Source organism: Salarias fasciatus, chromosome 7 (genome assembly GCF_902148845.1).
Source record: "Salarias fasciatus chromosome 7, fSalaFa1.1, whole genome shotgun sequence".
In the NCBI taxonomy this organism is placed as follows: domain Eukaryota; kingdom Metazoa; phylum Chordata; class Actinopteri; order Blenniiformes; family Blenniidae; genus Salarias; species Salarias fasciatus.
The window spans coordinates 28,439,118-28,456,488 of NC_043751.1; positions in this window are offsets into that span (position 1 = coordinate 28,439,118).

A 17,371-nucleotide genomic window follows, 5' to 3' on the forward strand; every position below is an offset into this window, starting at 1 on the left:
GCTCAGGTCCCGGTGTTGTGTCTGCTACTCTTAAAAGTTTATTCAAAAAGTTTTATATGAATTTTTTCATATTTTTCTTGGTGGTTTGTCCAGATTGGAGCCTCTGACAGGCTGCTTTTCTCCCACGGGCCTTATGTTTCACACCCCCTGGTTTAGTTAATGTGTTATCTCACTATTAATTTGTTGAGGTGCATCTGCACTGATGAATACATGAATTCTGTGGATTTTTACCCAACATCTAAGGTTTAAAGTCGGGATTTCTTCATCCCCATGTGGGGGAATCGGGCTTAATGGGGGTGGTCTTCCATGCTGTGGAACCGGCTTTACAGGGCATTTAAAGTCCCCCCCCTGCAAATTTGCAAAAACGTGTCATAAAATCAAGTCAAATGGAACTCCTCTGCTTTGAACTCCCAACAACAAAGAAGACATGTAAATATTACCATATGGAAAAAGGGTAGCAGTGTGTGTGCATGTGGCCGGTGTGCGTGGATCCTAACCGCCCCCACAACCCGGGCCCCGCTGACAAGCGAAAAGGCCCTTCCCTGCGAGAGCAGCAGCCGGCCTCGTAATGGTTCTCACATGTTAGCAGAGAAGGTCTGCTCCCATGATCCCAGCTCGCCACGGCGCCCAGAGGAATGCACGGGCCCGGCGCGCACCGGCCCGTCCAGCTCGACTCTTCTCCTCATGACACAGGTGCGCCTCACTTCGTCCCGGCGCGTAAAATAAGAGGCCGACGTTCTGGTCTGTTGAGCTGTGCAGTCATGCTACAAAAGCAACGTAGGTTTATTTCCTCCCATATGAAACAGTGGGCATGTGGCTTTATTCGGATGTAACGTTACTGAAAACTGGAAAGTGCAGCTGTAAACTTGGAAACAAATTCAGGAGGCGGTCGGTGATTTTAACCTCTCCCTGGACTCCAGTATTTTTGGTCTTGTCGCTTAGAAAACAAGATGATACATCTAATGGGGTTTATCTAATTATCTAATGATGTATCTAATTTCAACAGCAGTTTTTGAAACAAGTAGGTTCACATCATTATACATCAATAAGTGCAACTGTTAGGTAAGAAAAAAGGACTTAACCTAGGAATACATGTTGCGTCTCTACTGTTGATTGTAAAATGTCATATGGAAATGCGCTCATCCATAAACTGCCAATAGCATTCTTTTAGATTCTTTACATCTTTAGTCATGCAGCTACACTGTCTCTTCAAAATACCGTTTGCACCACGAGATTCAGCTGCTGCTGGCAAAACACTCTTGCTTTCATTCCTGCTTCGTTTACACGACTCTGCATATCAATGGCCTCTAAATAAACGGCCGTGTTTTTTGGAATCCTGTGTCTGTAAACCTCTTGAAACACTCGAGTGTTTGAGTGCTTGTGTGAGCATTGTGACAGTTCTTCCCAGCACAGCTTGGATCCGAGTGGTAAAGATGGAGAAAAGCTTCCCACTGGCTCCGTCATTATGCTACAAAAGAAACACTGAAATGAAATAATCAACAGAAATTCACACTGATCTGAAATAACATGAGGTTCTCAACATGCGGTCCTGGCCTCCTTGAGGGGCGGGGGGCAGAGATCAAAGCCTGATGCTTCTTCTGCACATGTAAAATTAAAACATAACCTTTTTTTTTTTAAATGTGGGTTGGAGGATTCCGCAGTTTTAATATTGATGACAGTAGATGTGTCTGTCATCGCTCGGCTTCACTCATGTTTGGGTGATTCAGGTCCTGTTTACATGATTTTTAGTGAAAACAGAAAACTTTTGTTGTGTTTTTGGGTCATTTACATGAAAACAGAGCTCGGGGTCACTGAACACTGAAACGCTGCTCCTGAACACCACGGCCGTGGCAAATATTCTTCTGCACATGAGTGACCACACGGACAATAACAACAATGGCGGACTCCAGAGTGGCATGACTTTGTCAATGCCAGTGTCCGAGTACTCGCCACTGTAATGTTAATTGATAATGTTCTTTGCATAGTTTCATTACAAAAAACTAACAGCAGCACCCAAACAGGAAATCTCGAATGTAATTTAACTTTTTCTGTGAAAATACACAGATGTTGAAATGAACTGAAATGACTTGAATCTTCGGAGGAAATCAATCTCTTCTTCCCTTCACTCGTGTCTGAGCACTGAGAAAGGAGCTGGGATTCAGTCTTATTATGGTCTGACTCTGATCTGTAAAATATTCCCGCTGCTATCAAACAAATGTTTTTTTGGTTTTTTTTTGTGGTATGAACTATCATGACTTTGATGCTGCGTGCCTGAGCCGGGCTTCGTTCGAGCGCCGAGCTGTGCGTGATGCTGAGAAGTCCTTCCCTCTGGACCCAATACCCACTGTTATTATTTGATAGAAGCAGCATTAAGATGAAGCTCCAGCATGGGATGCAGACTCTGTCTCACATTATTGAAGTGTTTTGATGTCGAGGGAGGAAATTGTCTTTCCCTGGCATTGTGTTACAGGGCATTAGGTTCTACTGCAGCCCGGTTTAACGGGAGGTCGTGCTTCAAAATGCAAACTGGTAAATAAAGCATGGCAAAGCAGACAAGCATGAAGATTTGAGGCCCAGTTTTGTGTCGAGTCTCTCAACATATTTCATGCCCTCGGGACGACTGATATGTAATCTGCATGCACGTTTAGGCCAATCGTGCGCCGTGGATGCTGCTCCAGCGTACTCGATTTAAATAAATGCCTCATTATCGTACAAGGTTCAGTGAGTAAATACGCATCGGAGCAAAGAAAAACATGCATGCAATACAATTTTTTTTTGTTTGTTTGTTTGTTGTCATTTTCATCACAAATAGTCTACATGCTACAACAAATAAAAATGTTTAACTTTAAATTTAGAGGTTATGCCACTATATTACCGGTCCACTCAGGATGTGGCCCCTGAATTGAAATGTGTTTGACACCCCTGTTCTAAATGGATTTGCAAAATAACCTTCTTGTGCTTCTTCGATACAAATGCTGCATAAAATCAGTTCTTTTGTACCTTCTGTTACCAAGAAGATCTGTTAAAAGAAGTTCTCAGGTGCACTCCCAGAGTAACTCGAGTGCAGTCCTGAGAAAAGCACAAACCAAAGTCATGATGACAGACTTCGGATGTGGCTGCATCTTTGCATCGGATTGAACTGATGCGCTGTTTGGAGTGGGGTTAACCTAAATTCACAAAATCACTGTGCAGGAGCAGCAAATAAAATATCAAAACACACCAATTTGATCAAAGAGGTATAATTTCACATCTTTTTGTGCAGAAATGGTGCATATCTACAGTCCCGGTCATGCACTCTCAGCATTTAAAACAAAACAGACTGCAAGAAAATGCAATTCTCTCCTAATCCGTGTCTTCTCTTCCACCCTGACCACATGAAAGTCAGTCTGGTAAAATGACAGCACATTCATCAAAATGATACTGTCAAATCCTGAGCTTTCAGGACTTTAAGTAGATGTGCGATGTAATAACAACGGAGTGGAACGGGTTTTTGATACTATCGCTGAAATTAGTGTATGTAGAGCGCTCTCTGGCACTCCACAGGAAATGAACACATTGGGTGTTCTCTGTCTACCACACCATAAATCTTCCCTTCCACGCTAATGCGCTCTATATTTGGTTTTCAGATTTCACACCAGCCTCCTGACAAGTGCAATATGTGTTTGGAAATCGTCTTATGAAAAGTCTGAGGTTGAAGCTGCTGATGTGTGTGATTCCCATAACTCAAAAGTTTCAGAGTTTCACTGCCAGGTCATTACAGGATGTGTCTAATTGTTGGCGACGCATTGCACGATCACCTTCCTCTGTTTGGGAGAATCGCTCATAGCAACCGTTAACATACATTCATGCTTATGTATGATCGGGTGAGCTTGTGCATGAGCACAATGCGGACATGAAAAAGGAGTCGGAGACAAAGTCCAGATCCCCGTTTCCTCAAAATGACCACCTCTGAGGATTTACAGAGCACTATTAACAGCCAAACCCTAGAGGCCTCATGAACACACCTAAACATCTCAGGAAATGGTGCCTTTTTTTTTTTTTTTTTGTCCGCACTGACAGAAGGTACTTTGTCTTCCCTCTTGCCCTCATCGACGCAGTCAAACTTACGAACTGGAACAATACGGCGTGTGTTTAAGAGTGAACGCATGCATTAGGGTGCACACACAGTCGTGTGTATGTGTGTGAGTGTGTGCGCATGTGTGTAGAAGCCCAAGAGGAAGCAGGTGCGTGTCCAGACGTCAGGCCTGATTAGTTCCAGAGAAAGAGACGAGATGTGAAGATTCAGCAGCGGATTGTCAAAACAAAACACTTCTCTGGAGACAGCTGGATTTCCATTCAGACCGTCACAGGCTCTGCTTGCATGCTTAGCGGCTGAAGGACTCCAAGGGACAGTATTTATAGGTGGGGTTGTGTGAGAGGGGCAGCGGGCTCGGGGCTCCTGTGGGCTTCGCTCGCCGCCTCAAGAAGATCAATGTCATGCAACACAGGGATGAAAAGGAAATTCTCATCTGACCTGCAGGGAGGTGATTCTCATGATTTAACGCACTCTGACAGCCATGGTGGAGGTCCTCAACCGTACGAACAACGGCGCCGGAGCACGTTGCATGAACTCTCCTATTTTGGTTTAATCAGAGGACTTAAGCATGCCGAATGTGGCGTTGCTCTGGCGAGGAGCAGATCAGCTGTCATTGCTCAAACTCTCAACTTGGGAGGTTGGACTCACTCAAGAAGTGATTACCAAATGGTCTTCCATATTAACATAATTGCACATTACACACAAGTGTGTCTTTTCTGACATTTTCTTTTTTCCTTCCTTGCAACATTAGGAAGAACGTGATCGGGCCTCGGGTTCTGCAGGAGCAGGTGGTTTGATGACGAGCAGCAGATGTTGGAGTTTACTAAAACACCAAACCTCAAGTTGCTCCTGATGGATATTAATCCTCTTGTCTGACAGCTTAGGTGACTGCAACCAGACTTTCATTTCAGTCCAGCCTGTTTAATCGTGATCATGGAAGGCAGTGTTGAATCCTGATCCTGAAGGACCACAATCCTGCACTCTTAATCTGCTCCAACACACCTGAATCTGATAAGGAATGTCAAGGACAAGCTCTGATGAGAGCCTGATAACAAGCTAATCATTACAACCAGCTGAGCTGGAGCAGGGAAACGTATTAAATTTGCAGGGCAGCAGCCTTCAGAGCCGGGATTAGACACGTCTGACCTGTGGCTTCAATGTCCAATCCTCGCGCTGGAAGGCCAAAGCCCCGCGCATTTTCCTCTCACAAAGGAATCCCATGAAAGCATCATCATGAAGCTTTGCTGAAAGCCTGATAATAAAATGGATGTTTGGGCACACAGAGAATAAAAACACATTAAAAAGATGATGCAGCATCCCTGGATTAAACAGAATCTACAAATGGCGGAGAAGTCACAGATTTCATTTAGAATATTTTCCCTTTCTCAAGGACACAAAAACATTTGGAAAAATTGAAATGTGTTGATACAGATTACTTGCTTAAATTTTTGAAAAATGCTGAGGATTCTGCAGTTCTTTCACCCACTGCCGTCAGTTTTTAACTAATAGCGAAAAGGTCACAACAAATCAATATGTTTCCTCAGCACGAACTTTTCAGATTCCCTGAACTCAAAACAGAAGTCGCTGAAATAGAAACGCTGTGACTGTTTTGACTGACAGTGGGGGTTCAGCTGAAGCCCAGCCGAACGGTACAACCGCAGAGAATTTGCTCTGGAAGGATCCACAAAGTCACACGTCGCTCTGCGCCGGATTGACTGTCAGCCAGTCCGCCACAAACATCACTTTCCATTGCGTTGATCCGGAGGCCACTGCAAGCTCTTTCACTCACTGCAATCTGAATACAGATGTGCTTCTTATTCATTTTAGCTGCTACTGCAACTGTGTTCATTGACAAATACCTTTTTTTAAGCACCTCTTGGATAATGGCTCTGAATACAGCTAAAAACACAAAAACTGGAACACAGAAGGGATGGGATGTGGACAACCTGCTGGGATCTGAACCAGGAGGCGGATTTTAAGAGGGACTGGTTGGACGTGATAAAACATTCAAGAAATTGCAGCAGCAATTACCTTTGAATTTCTATTAATATTTATCCTTATTTGAGGTTTCCAAGATATTCTGAAAGTTCTGATGCATACATTGAATCCTGCTGCTTTAAAGCAGATCAGCAGCTTCACACGCTGCACAGGAAGTGCAATCCCACGAGCCCAGATGAAGAACAATAGACCCTGCCCAAGTGCCCGAGCCTGACCCCATGGGAATGGGACAAGGAAGATTACATTCTGTGTGTCTGTGTTTGTATATAAAACACTCAGTACATTGAACTTAATGGGTTCAGTCGATAAGACGATCCATCACTCAGCTATTAGCCTTAAATGTATGTTTTTGAATGGTGAGCAGACCTGGAAAGACTGTCGTTTCCTCTACAAATCCAAAAGAAGTTGTTTTACAAATCATTTGGACCAAATGGCCTGAGTTTGTCCTGAGTTTTCGTCATTTGAATGTAAAAAAAAGTTTAATTATTCACTCAGTGCCAAATTAATCTGCATTATTTGTTTATTTTCATTTATTTTATCATAAAACGTATGATTCTGCATTTTCCAGTGAACCTCCCGTGTCCTGTTCTACACAATAATGTTGTTAAGTGTGAATCCCCCCCAAAAAAGGATTGAAACAAAAATTATTAGAAGAATAAACTTAGGATCAAACATACAACAAACCAGATCTCCACAAGTGCATGCTGAGCGAAAACATTGGATTTTGAAATTGCTATGAATGAATAAAGAAAAAAAAGCTGCCAAAGGCCAAAGTGGACTGAAATGGGAACATTTGGCTGCTTTTAATTTCAATGATATGTATATATTAATGCGTTAAATACATACAAAAAATCTGAAATTTTCAGGATTTATTGAGAAAGGCTGTCAATTTAAATAGCGACATGGTGGCATAACTTGCTGACTCATGAGAAACTGTTTTGTGATGAAATATCTCAGCGTTTTGAGCATCTCTTTTATTTCCCTCAAGAGTTGAACTGTTCGTAGAAAACTCTCATCCCACGTAGGGTTTCCAGTCACAATAATGAGTGTTTACAGTGCGAATGTAAATCATAATTTATCTCCAGGAGCTCCTGTGATTTCTAAAACACAGCTGGAGTTTGATAGGTCTACAACATTGTTTATCAGATTCTTTGCTTTTTTCTTTTTTTTTTATACACAAACGGCAACAGTTGAAGCGTTTCAGATGTTTAAATTCGTATCTATCACGCCATACCAACAGGTGGACGTCACAACATTCCTTCTACAGCATAACAACCCCCCCCCAAACATACAGCCGGAGCTATAAACAACCATCCTCAATGACCAGAAGAACAAAGACTCCTGCGGCCGCAGAGCGTCGACCTCAACAACATGAGATGTTCTCCGAGATGCTGAAACAAGCAACCTGCCAACCACCTTCAAAATATTGTTTGTTTACCTCAGTTGCTCGGTTTATCAGCACATGTTGCAGATTTTGGAGAATTTACAGGCAGCGATAGCCTGCAGGGGCCGTCTGGCCCGTCTTCCTCCTTTGCCAATATCCTTGACAACGTCAGGAATTTATCTCACATGACCACACAGAGTGGAAAAATTCACTCGCTCCTCGCGCACATCAATCTGTCCTCCCTCGAGCTCTGATCTCTTTTTATATACTCTGCAAATATTGACTTACAGACTGAACAGCGTTCAATTTGTTTCCCACCCCTCAAAAATTATGACATCAATATTTTTGTAATTGCAGGCGTGCCGCCGGTCAGCTTTTTCTTGGCTGGACCCCCCCTCCAAAGCCAAGTCCAGCATGTTATTTGTCTTTAGCGCAATGGGGAAGGCTGATTAAGCTCCTCTGAGACCCATTAGAGCCGGCAACCTGTCCCGCTCAGCCACCGCCGCCATTTATCACGCAAATCCAGAGCGCGGACGCCGAGCTCAAAGTGTACCACGCTCTGCTTTATTGCACCCCCACGTCAAATACCTATAAAAAATGTCTGCTGCTAACAACTGTAGACACTTCCTTTTTTAAAACTCCCAAAACAGCAGAAATGGGACACCAGTGGGTGAGCGTGGAAGGGGCAACAGGTCTCGTATCTGTTGGTTTTGGTGAGCGAGCTTTGACCCCCCCCCCGCGGCCCCGGCCTATATCTGTTCTCCCTGCAGTAGCTGACCCAGGAAGTCGGGTCCTGGACAGGCGGCGGGCCGCTGTGTGTTATCCTACACTCCACTGGTGAAGGAGGTAATTTGCAAGTAGATTTCAGGACGCAGAGCACCAGGGTTCCAGCCTTGAGGCCCCCTGACAGCTCTGATATGAATTCCAATGGAAAACCTCTCCAGGCAGCGGTTTGGATGTCGACCAGCAGGTCTGACTGCGCTCCAGAAGAATCCTGGGGGCAGTTAATTCTGATACAAACAGCATGTTTGCCCCCCGTTTCTGGTTTTATTTCAACACAATATTCTCTTGAGCTAACGATTACGGCTATATTTACCACAGAAACTGGAGACCGCTGACACTGACCACAGATTCAAAACATAAAGATTATGGAGATATTTTAGGAAATGCTACTCATCTAATGTAAGTCATGGATCCCCCCCCTGACTGGAAATCAATATTTTGTGTGTGTGTGTTATCTATCGCCAACCTTTTTTTGGTTAGAATCAGCCCGTGAATAGCCTGTGGGTCTGGCACCTTTAAGCTATCAGGATGCACTAACCAATGATGAAGTGTTTATTCATCTAAAATACATTCTGTGCTGGTAAAACAGTTAACATGCTTCACTACATTTCAATGCATTTTTGGTTGTGATGTGTCTGCAATTTACATCCATTTGAGCCTCAATGCAACCACATGTGGAGTCAAACACAAACAAGCTTTCACTCAGAAAATCCCCCGTTTTTTTGTTCTTCTGTGCACGACTTTTTGCAGATCAGCCCCTTTTTCTGAATAATGCCGATAGCCCCCCCATTACATGCCTGATCATAATTGATGCTTTTGATTGTGTCAAGTTTGCCATGTAAGCGGCACCAGGCCGTGGCCTTTCGTCATGAGAGGAGAAATTCCCAGAACAGCACGCACCCACGCTTCTGCTTTGTTTCAAACCAGCCAGAGGGGGAACATGAACAAAGTTCCCATTGAGAGCAAAGCTAAATGCTGATTTACAGCGAGATGACTTCAAAAACAAATCAATATGTAGTGATGTTTCATGAGTTAGGTTATCAGAAAATGAAGCTAAATCAAACTTTTGGTTGACTGCTTGCTATCAGACATTGCGCCTGTTTTTTTTTTTGTTTTTTTCCCTGCTTTATTGGACTTTGAGTTCATTTTTAATGAGGGGCGCGTGAATTCCTACAAATATGCTGAACACCCTGACCTGTTCACCCAAGTGTGCTGTGCTGAAACCACTGCAAACACGTGCACTGAGAACAATACACTGATGGCGAGTACACCGAAAATAATTAATAGGAAGGTTCACATGATGTTCCCAAAGTCTTAAACACCCAAACAGTGACTACACACAACAGTTACTGTTTGCCACAAATGAAATAGTCAGCGAACATCCTTTAACTTTTCCGTCTGAAGCAGTAAAAGTGTTTTCTGGTAGCTGACGGGAAGTGCAGTTGTTTTGCTCTCCCAATGCTTTGTGTTTTAAACCACTTCAAATTGAATCCTGCTTTGATGCAGTTTTCTCCCAGCAGCGGATACTCTGCAGCTGGGCCTGAAATGAAAATGTTTCATTTGTTCTTTTATAGCTTAAAATGTGGTTTATGTAAGTTAAAAAAGAAATTGAATCCACACACAACCCAGTCCTGTTAGTTGGAAACATGGATTCATCTTGTTAACATCTCAGTGGGATCCATTGAATCTTGTCCACCGAGAAGTCCAGCGTCAGGAGGGAAGCCAAATGTTGGCTGGAGGAGACAGACGAGAAAAAAAAAATGTTTCTACTGTGTTAACTGTTGCTGTTTATTCTCCACAGGAAACACACCGAAATGCATAAACAACGAATTTCAGGTTGATCAGCTGTTTTGAAAACATCTACCATCTTAACAGAGAGCTGCATTGTGGGAATGCTGCTTTTCATTGACCCCAGGTATGGTTTGACTCACAGAGCAGCTCTTTGTGTGACAAACACCTGGAGGAGAAACTCCAGGAGGATGGAGGTGGCGCACAGGCAGGACTGCTCTGCTCTCCTGTTTTGTACGGTTTACTGTTCCCATCATGGCTTCTCCAGAGCACATGGGTTTGTTTCCACCATGTAAACTAACTGCAAACCAATAGATTAATCAAAATGAAAATAAAAAAATCAAAGTTTTGCATGACATCATTTAACAGTCAGTTTGACCTTTGTGCCATTTTGACTTCCAGAACTCTGACCTGACAACATGTCCAGTGACCTGCAAGGTGCTAAAAATGTTTCCCTCCAATTACACGTTCATCAGAATTTCCTGGAAGTCCCAAGAGATCATAAATCACTGCCAGGTCAGTCAGCTAAAACACTTGTGTTAATACAACATCAAGAGCAAATGACCCTTTAAATCAACATCTGTGGGCCACACTGAGCAGACTGCCCATTAGCTGGAAGTGCTGGAGACCACATGTGAACAAACGGGGACGGTGATTCACAGCAGGCGAAACAAAAAGGTACAGGTGAGAGGAAGAAAACCACGTAAAACCTCATCTTCCGTCACAGTGGGAGCAGGCTCCAGGGGGCTTTAATGCGTTTTAAGGCTCAAAAGAGTGACCTGTTGTTCACGCCCTAACTTATGTAACCTCTCAGCTACTGCCAGGGTGCACGCTGCAGCAGTGGATCAGCCAGGTCTCACCGGATGATTTATTACAGAAACAGTCTTACAGTTGATGTTTGGCGTCTAAGCTCTGACCCCTCGTGCCAGAAAGCACCGAGTTCAGCACAACAGAGGCTGGGGAGTGGCAGCAAATAATCTCTCTCAGGCAGAGATGTCTAACATAAGGCCCGTGGGCCAAAACCAGCCTGCAAGAGGCTCCATTTCACACATACAATGCATTGTTTGTATGTTCATTAAATGTTGCATGTTTAAAACATTGCATAAATGAGACCTGAATCAGGTGCAGTAGTCTCACAGAATTCCATACAAAGGCCATTAAAGGCAGCATTACTGTGGTCCAGTCAGCTGAGAATAAAAACACGCCTTAGAAAATAATCAGTGACTCAATTTTAGTCAACAGTCATGGGATCTGAAAACTGCAAGTACAGAAAATAAAAACTCCATTAGGGGTGTAGCATGAGAACATAAACTCTGCTAGATTTCATGTTACGGTGTATGTGTGTGTGTGTGTGTGTGTGTGTGTGTGTGTGTGTGTGTGTGTGTGTGTGTTTCCTGTTGCTGAAATCTAATCGTTGATAAAGTGGTCAATATAGTGTTTTGAATCGACTGGTTTCCTTGGTAACTGGTGATCTACTTCCTGTAGCATTTCCTGCTGTGCATGGAGACAGACAATCTGATGTCAGAACAGCGGTTTCCATGACAACACTCCAATATGCAAGATCAAAGTAACCTGGTGGTGATGTCATCAGCTATCAAAGAGCAGTGTGAGACCAGAGAGCAAGCAGAGGTCACATCTGTCGGAGCACTGAACGGAGTAGCAGGATTCGCCGAGTGTCAGCTTAGTAATTTCCGGGATAATTAATATTTTGGGGATATCCAGTTAAACTATTGTTCTTAAAACTAGTTTGAATTCCACGCAAACAAAATGGTATCTGAGACTACAGAAGTGATTCCAACTGTTGGAGCGCCTTCACAAAACGCTGACTGGACGGAAAACGCATGCAGCGAGAAGTCCACCCAGCTGAGAGCGACGGTTGCATTGGCAGTGATGGAATTCCTGTCCAAGTTTGGCTGTGACCATACAGGAGACCAGGAGGAGTGGATCTCCCTGGTCAAACAGCTGGTCGACAACACGATGAAGGGGCTCTTCACATGCGACCTATGCTATGTGAAGACCAAATATCATAAAGACATCTTCAAAGGTGTCCTGGAGGACCTTCAGCTTACTTACAGTTTAAACCAGATGCAGTCTCTTGTAAAGTCCAGAGACCCAGGTTTTTTAACTGAAGTTGTTACTTCTCTTCAGAAAAGTGTGAAGGCAATTATTGCCCCTCTTAAAAAGAAGCCAAAGCAAAGCAAAGTCAAGCAGTTCTTGGTTTCCGTGGCCCTTGCAATCGTGACATTTGGCCTGATAGTATCCTTTGCAGTCGTTGTAGGTCTTGTTCTTGGCTGACCTTACGCTTGTCGCGTTGGCAGCTATGATCATCCTGTAAGACAAGCAAACTTTATAATTCATAGTACAGAAAACCCACAAAGAGCGAAATAGCATATAGGAGCCCCCAGATGGTGAAGCCTGGTAGTATCCTTTGCAGTGCTTGTTGGTCTTGTTCTTGGCTGACCTTACGCTTGTCGCGTTGGCAGCTATGATCATCCTGTAAGACAAGCAAACTTTGTAATTCATAGTACAGAAAACCCACAAAGAGCAAAATAGCATATAGGAGCCCCCAGATGATGAAGCCTGGTAGTATCCTTTGCAGTGCTTGTTGGTCTTGTTCTTGGCTGACCTTACGCTTGTCGCGTTGGCAGCTATGATCATCCTGTAAGACAAGCAAACTTTGTAATTCATAGTACAGAAAACCCACAAAGAGCAAAATAGCATATAGGAGCCCCCAGATGACGAAGCCTGGGGATCCTGAGGAGAGAGACTGCAGAGGTGGCCTGGCGACTAGGTGAGGGACAACGTTCAAGACAGACACAGGTGGGACTGATGATGTGCACACAGGAGCTGACATGGACAACCAGACAGCATGGGGGGGTGGGACTCCAGGGTACTGACCTCCTGACACATGCCAGGTTTCACTGCTGTGTCATACCTGAGTCAGATGAGCTTTTCCGCCCACTCTTGAAAACTACTGGTACTGGTGTGGGGTTTTCTCCAGGAGCTCTGGTTTCCCCCTTAAATAGTTGACAATGACTACGTTTACATGCACTCAATATTCAGGTTAAGGTCAATATTCCGGTTTCTGAATCATTTGGAATAACCCGTTTACATGCTTAAACAGACAGAGTTACTCCTGTTTACATGATCAGGGATCTCCCCATTCAAACCGCGGAGCACAGATGACGCCATGACTGCATTTGCACTTTATGCCACTAGGTGTGCTGTTTGCATGTTCAACCTTATTTTACACAGACACCACAGAGGAAGAAGGGCGCTGCAGGCTCTCTCTGCATGTTGTTAGAAAAAAGTAAGCCAGCGAGACGTGGTAATATGTTTAATAATGCGATGCACACCTAGTGGCATAAAGTGCAAATGCAGTCATGGCGTCATCTGTGCTCCGCGGTTTGAAAGGGGATATCCCTGATCATGTAAACAGGAGTAACTCTGTCTGTTTAAGCATGTAAACGGGTTATTCCAAATGATTCAGAAACCGGAATATCGACCTTAACCTGAATATTGAGTGCATGTAAACGTAGTCAGTGTTTCATTTTTAAAATGTTAAAAAAAAGTTAATAAGATTGGAAACTGCAACTATAAATAAACTCTTTCCTGTCTGTTTGTCCTGTTAATATCGGGAACCCCTCGTCCGTCTCTGAAGCTCAGTCTCTGATATCACCTGTTACATTATGTGACGGTCCCTGTCCTGTGGTCCTCCTCCTCCTGTCTGGGTCCCGCCTCGCTCCTCGCTCCTCCTCCTCCTTCGGCTATTTAAGCTGACGAGTCTCACCTGTGGTCGCTGCCTGCCCTGCACTGCCATGTCTCTCTCGTCTCTCTGCAGCCTCCTCATCCAAGGCCTTTTTATTTGCATTAATAAATTGGCGTTAAATTGCTCATTGGTGCTTCCTCGTCTTTTCCTGTCGGGGCTCCAGAGCCAAGCCCTGACAAGTGGGGGCTCGTTGCTTTTTTTTTGTGTAAGTAACCCGGTGTTTTTGCGCGCTTTTAGTTTCATTTGATTACTTGATCACTGCGCGGAGTTAAAAGTGGCACTGATTTTGAGATGCACTGCCCGGGGGTTCCCTGATAGGCTAGCGGCATTCTCCCAATAGGGGCTGGTGTCGGGGGTTGGGCGTTAGTGTGGCATGAAGTGCGGCAGGTCGGCTGCTGCTGCAGTCAGCCGTGGGTGCGACTGGCGGGGTAGCGTCCGGTGGTCTGCCTGCAGAGAGCTGGCATCCTGCGCCGTCACATGCGTAAGTCCCACTGCGAAGTGTCCGAAGAGTGAGGTCAGTTTAATCAGCTTCGGGTAGGCAGCCAGGGGGAGCTTCTCGGGGGGCGTAGCGTGCTCTGTGTGTCTCTGATCAGTGTGTAGTTTACGCACCGGTGAATTGTTTGAAATGAATTTGGAAGCGTTTTTTGCGGCGCCCAACGCCTCGGCGTTGTGTTCCTGCAGTAAGGAGCAACTGGTTCAAATTGCGTCGCATTATGAAATTGATTTTGACGAGGAAATGCTAAAAGACGAGTTGAAGGCGTTCGTTATGTTAACATTGTTTGAGCGGGGAGACGGGGGGTGCAGTGGCAGAGCCATTAGGTGTGCATTCACGGTCGCCTGTGAAGCACGAGGTGCTGTCGTTTGAGCAGCGAGAAGTTGCTGCAGCGGCAGTTAGAGGTGGAGCAAACTAGGCTCCGGGTCTTGGACCGAGGCGGCGGTGCGCTTGGTCCGGGGGTGTTGGGCTCGGCGCGCACGCGTGAGACCACGGAAGGTGGTGCTGCGAATTTGCGTTTGGTGCCTAAGTTTAATGAGCGCGACCCGGACACTTTTTTCACTCTGTTTGAGCGCGTAGCCTCAGCCATGGCTTGGCCTGACGCAGAGAGAATCCTTTTGCTTCAGTGTGTTTTGACTAGGAAGGCGCAGGAAGCATTTTCAGCTGTGTGCACGCAGGATAACCTAACCTACCAGGGGATGAAGTCTGCGGTGCTGAAAGCATATCAGCTGACTGCGGAGGCTTACCGCTAGAAGTTTCAGAGGTGGGTCAAAGCTGAGTATCAGACTCGCGTGGAATTTGTGAATGAATTGTCTGCGCACTTTAAACGATGGTGTACAGCTGCGGGAGTAACCGCGTTCGAGCGCCTGTCTGAGTTGATCATCGTTGAGCAGTTTAAAAATGTGTTGCCAGGGCGTGTGGTTACCTATTTGAACGAGCGTTAACCGGACAGTGTGGTTAAAGCGGCAGAGCTGGCCGATGACTTTGTGCTAACTCATCAGGTGTATGGTGGCTCGAGTGGACGGCCTGTTTCCGGTGAGGGTTTGAAGGAGGCGATCACTGAGGTGGGGAAGTTGGAAGCTGGGCATAAGAGCACGGGGCAGTCAAGGCGTTCTGGAAAGGCAGAGACGTGCCACTGGAAGAGAGAATGTCCTCTCTTAAGACGTGATGGTGGGTCCCCGGCTTTGTGCTGTGCTTTGGCGTCTGAGCAGGTCGCGGAGAAGCCTGTGAACCGTGGTGGCTGTTCCGGGTTTGAGCCGTTCATAACCTCAGCGCGTGTTTCTTGGCGGGGGGTGCGGAGTGAGTTGGTGTGAGGGTGCTCCGTGACACGGGCGCCAAGCACTCTTTTATTGTGGAGTCCGTGCTGCCTTTTTCGAACGAGTCCCAGACCGGTGATTTCATAGTTATGCGCGGTATGGAGTTGGGACATGTGCCGGTTCCCCGACATAATGTGCGGCTGGAGTGCAAGTTTGTGTCTGGTGTTTCCCGTCGCTGTGCGCCCTGGGTTGCCCTTGGAGGGAATCGCTATGATTTTGGGTAATGACATTTGTGGAAGCACTGTGTGGGCTTCTGGACCGCCTCTCCCGGTGGCAGAGGAGGAGCCAGTTCTACCCAGCTTAACTGACCCAGATGGGGTTTTCCCAGTTTGCGCAGTGACACGTGCTCGGGCTCAGCTGGGTGGCGACACTGAGCAGGCGGTGGTCGCGCCAGTGCAGTCGCCTTTGTTACCTGGTACTGTGAACAGGGACGACTGGGTTAAAGCACTGAAGGCTGATCTTACACTTGCTCCGTTGTTTGAGTCGGCCGTGTCAGAGGATGAAATATGTAGCATGGCGCATGGTTACTTTGAGCAGAATTCACTACTGGTGTGTAAATGGTCTGGTTGCCAGGGTGATGTCGTGTGCGCTCCAACTTTTCAGCTGGTGGTCGCTGAAGCATTTCGGGCACAGGTGTTAAAGGCAGCACATGATCAGGGTGGACGTTTTGGGGTGCGGAAAACGTATTTGGGAGTTCTCAAGCATTTTTTCTGGCCACGAATGAAAAAGGATGTGGGCGCGTACATTAGGTCGTGTCATGTGTGCCAGCTGACTGGTAAACCTAATCAGAAGATTAAGCCAGCTCCGCTCCAGTCGATTGCTGTGTCCAACGAGCCCTTTGAGCATTTGTTGATTGACTGTGTGGGGCCATTGCCGGTCTCAAAATCGGGTTGCAAATTTTTGCTAACAGTCATGTGTCAGACTACACGATATCTGGCAGTGTTTCCTTTGTGTTCAATTACAACCAAGGCGATTGTGAAGGCTCTGTCACAGTTCATCTCGATTTTTGGCATCCCTAAAGTCATTCAAAGTGATTGTGGAATTAATTTTACATCTCATGTTTTTGCTCAGGTCCTGAAAGTGCTGGGAGTGAAGCATAATTTGTCCACGCCATATCACGCCCAGAGCCAGGGTGCGCTGGAGCGCTTCCATCAGTCCTGAAGTCACTGTTGCGGGCATTTTGTGTGGAGATGGCTCAGGACTGGGAGGAAGGTCTGCCATGGTTAATGTTAGCTGCACGTGAAGCTGTACAGGACAGCACAGGATTTAGTGCTAATGATCTTGTTTGGGCATTCGGTGCAGGGGCCATTGACTGTGCTTAAGAGTGGCCTTATTTCAGCTGAGGCGCCAGCTAATTTGATAGACTACGTGAACGGTTTTCGTCACCGACTGTACATGGCTGGGTGCTTGGCACGAGAGAAGCTTCGATCAGCCCAGCAGAATATGAAGGTTCAGTACAATCGGCATGCGGAGCGTCGTGTGTTTAGTTCTGGAGATCAGGTTCTGGTGTTAACTCCTCTTGTGACTTCTCCTTTTCAGGCGAGGTACTCGGGGCCATTCACTGTGAAGGAGAGGGTGTCTGACCTGAATTATGTGCCGTTTACTTCAGGGCGTCGGAAGCCTACGCAGCTCGTCCACGTTAACCTGCTAAAGCCTTATTACCAACGTTCGGCTGGGGGTGACGTGGGTCCGACGCTTGCATTGGATGCGTGCGTGGTGGCGTCTGAATGCGATGATGTTCAGGTCCGGACGACAGGGGTGCTGA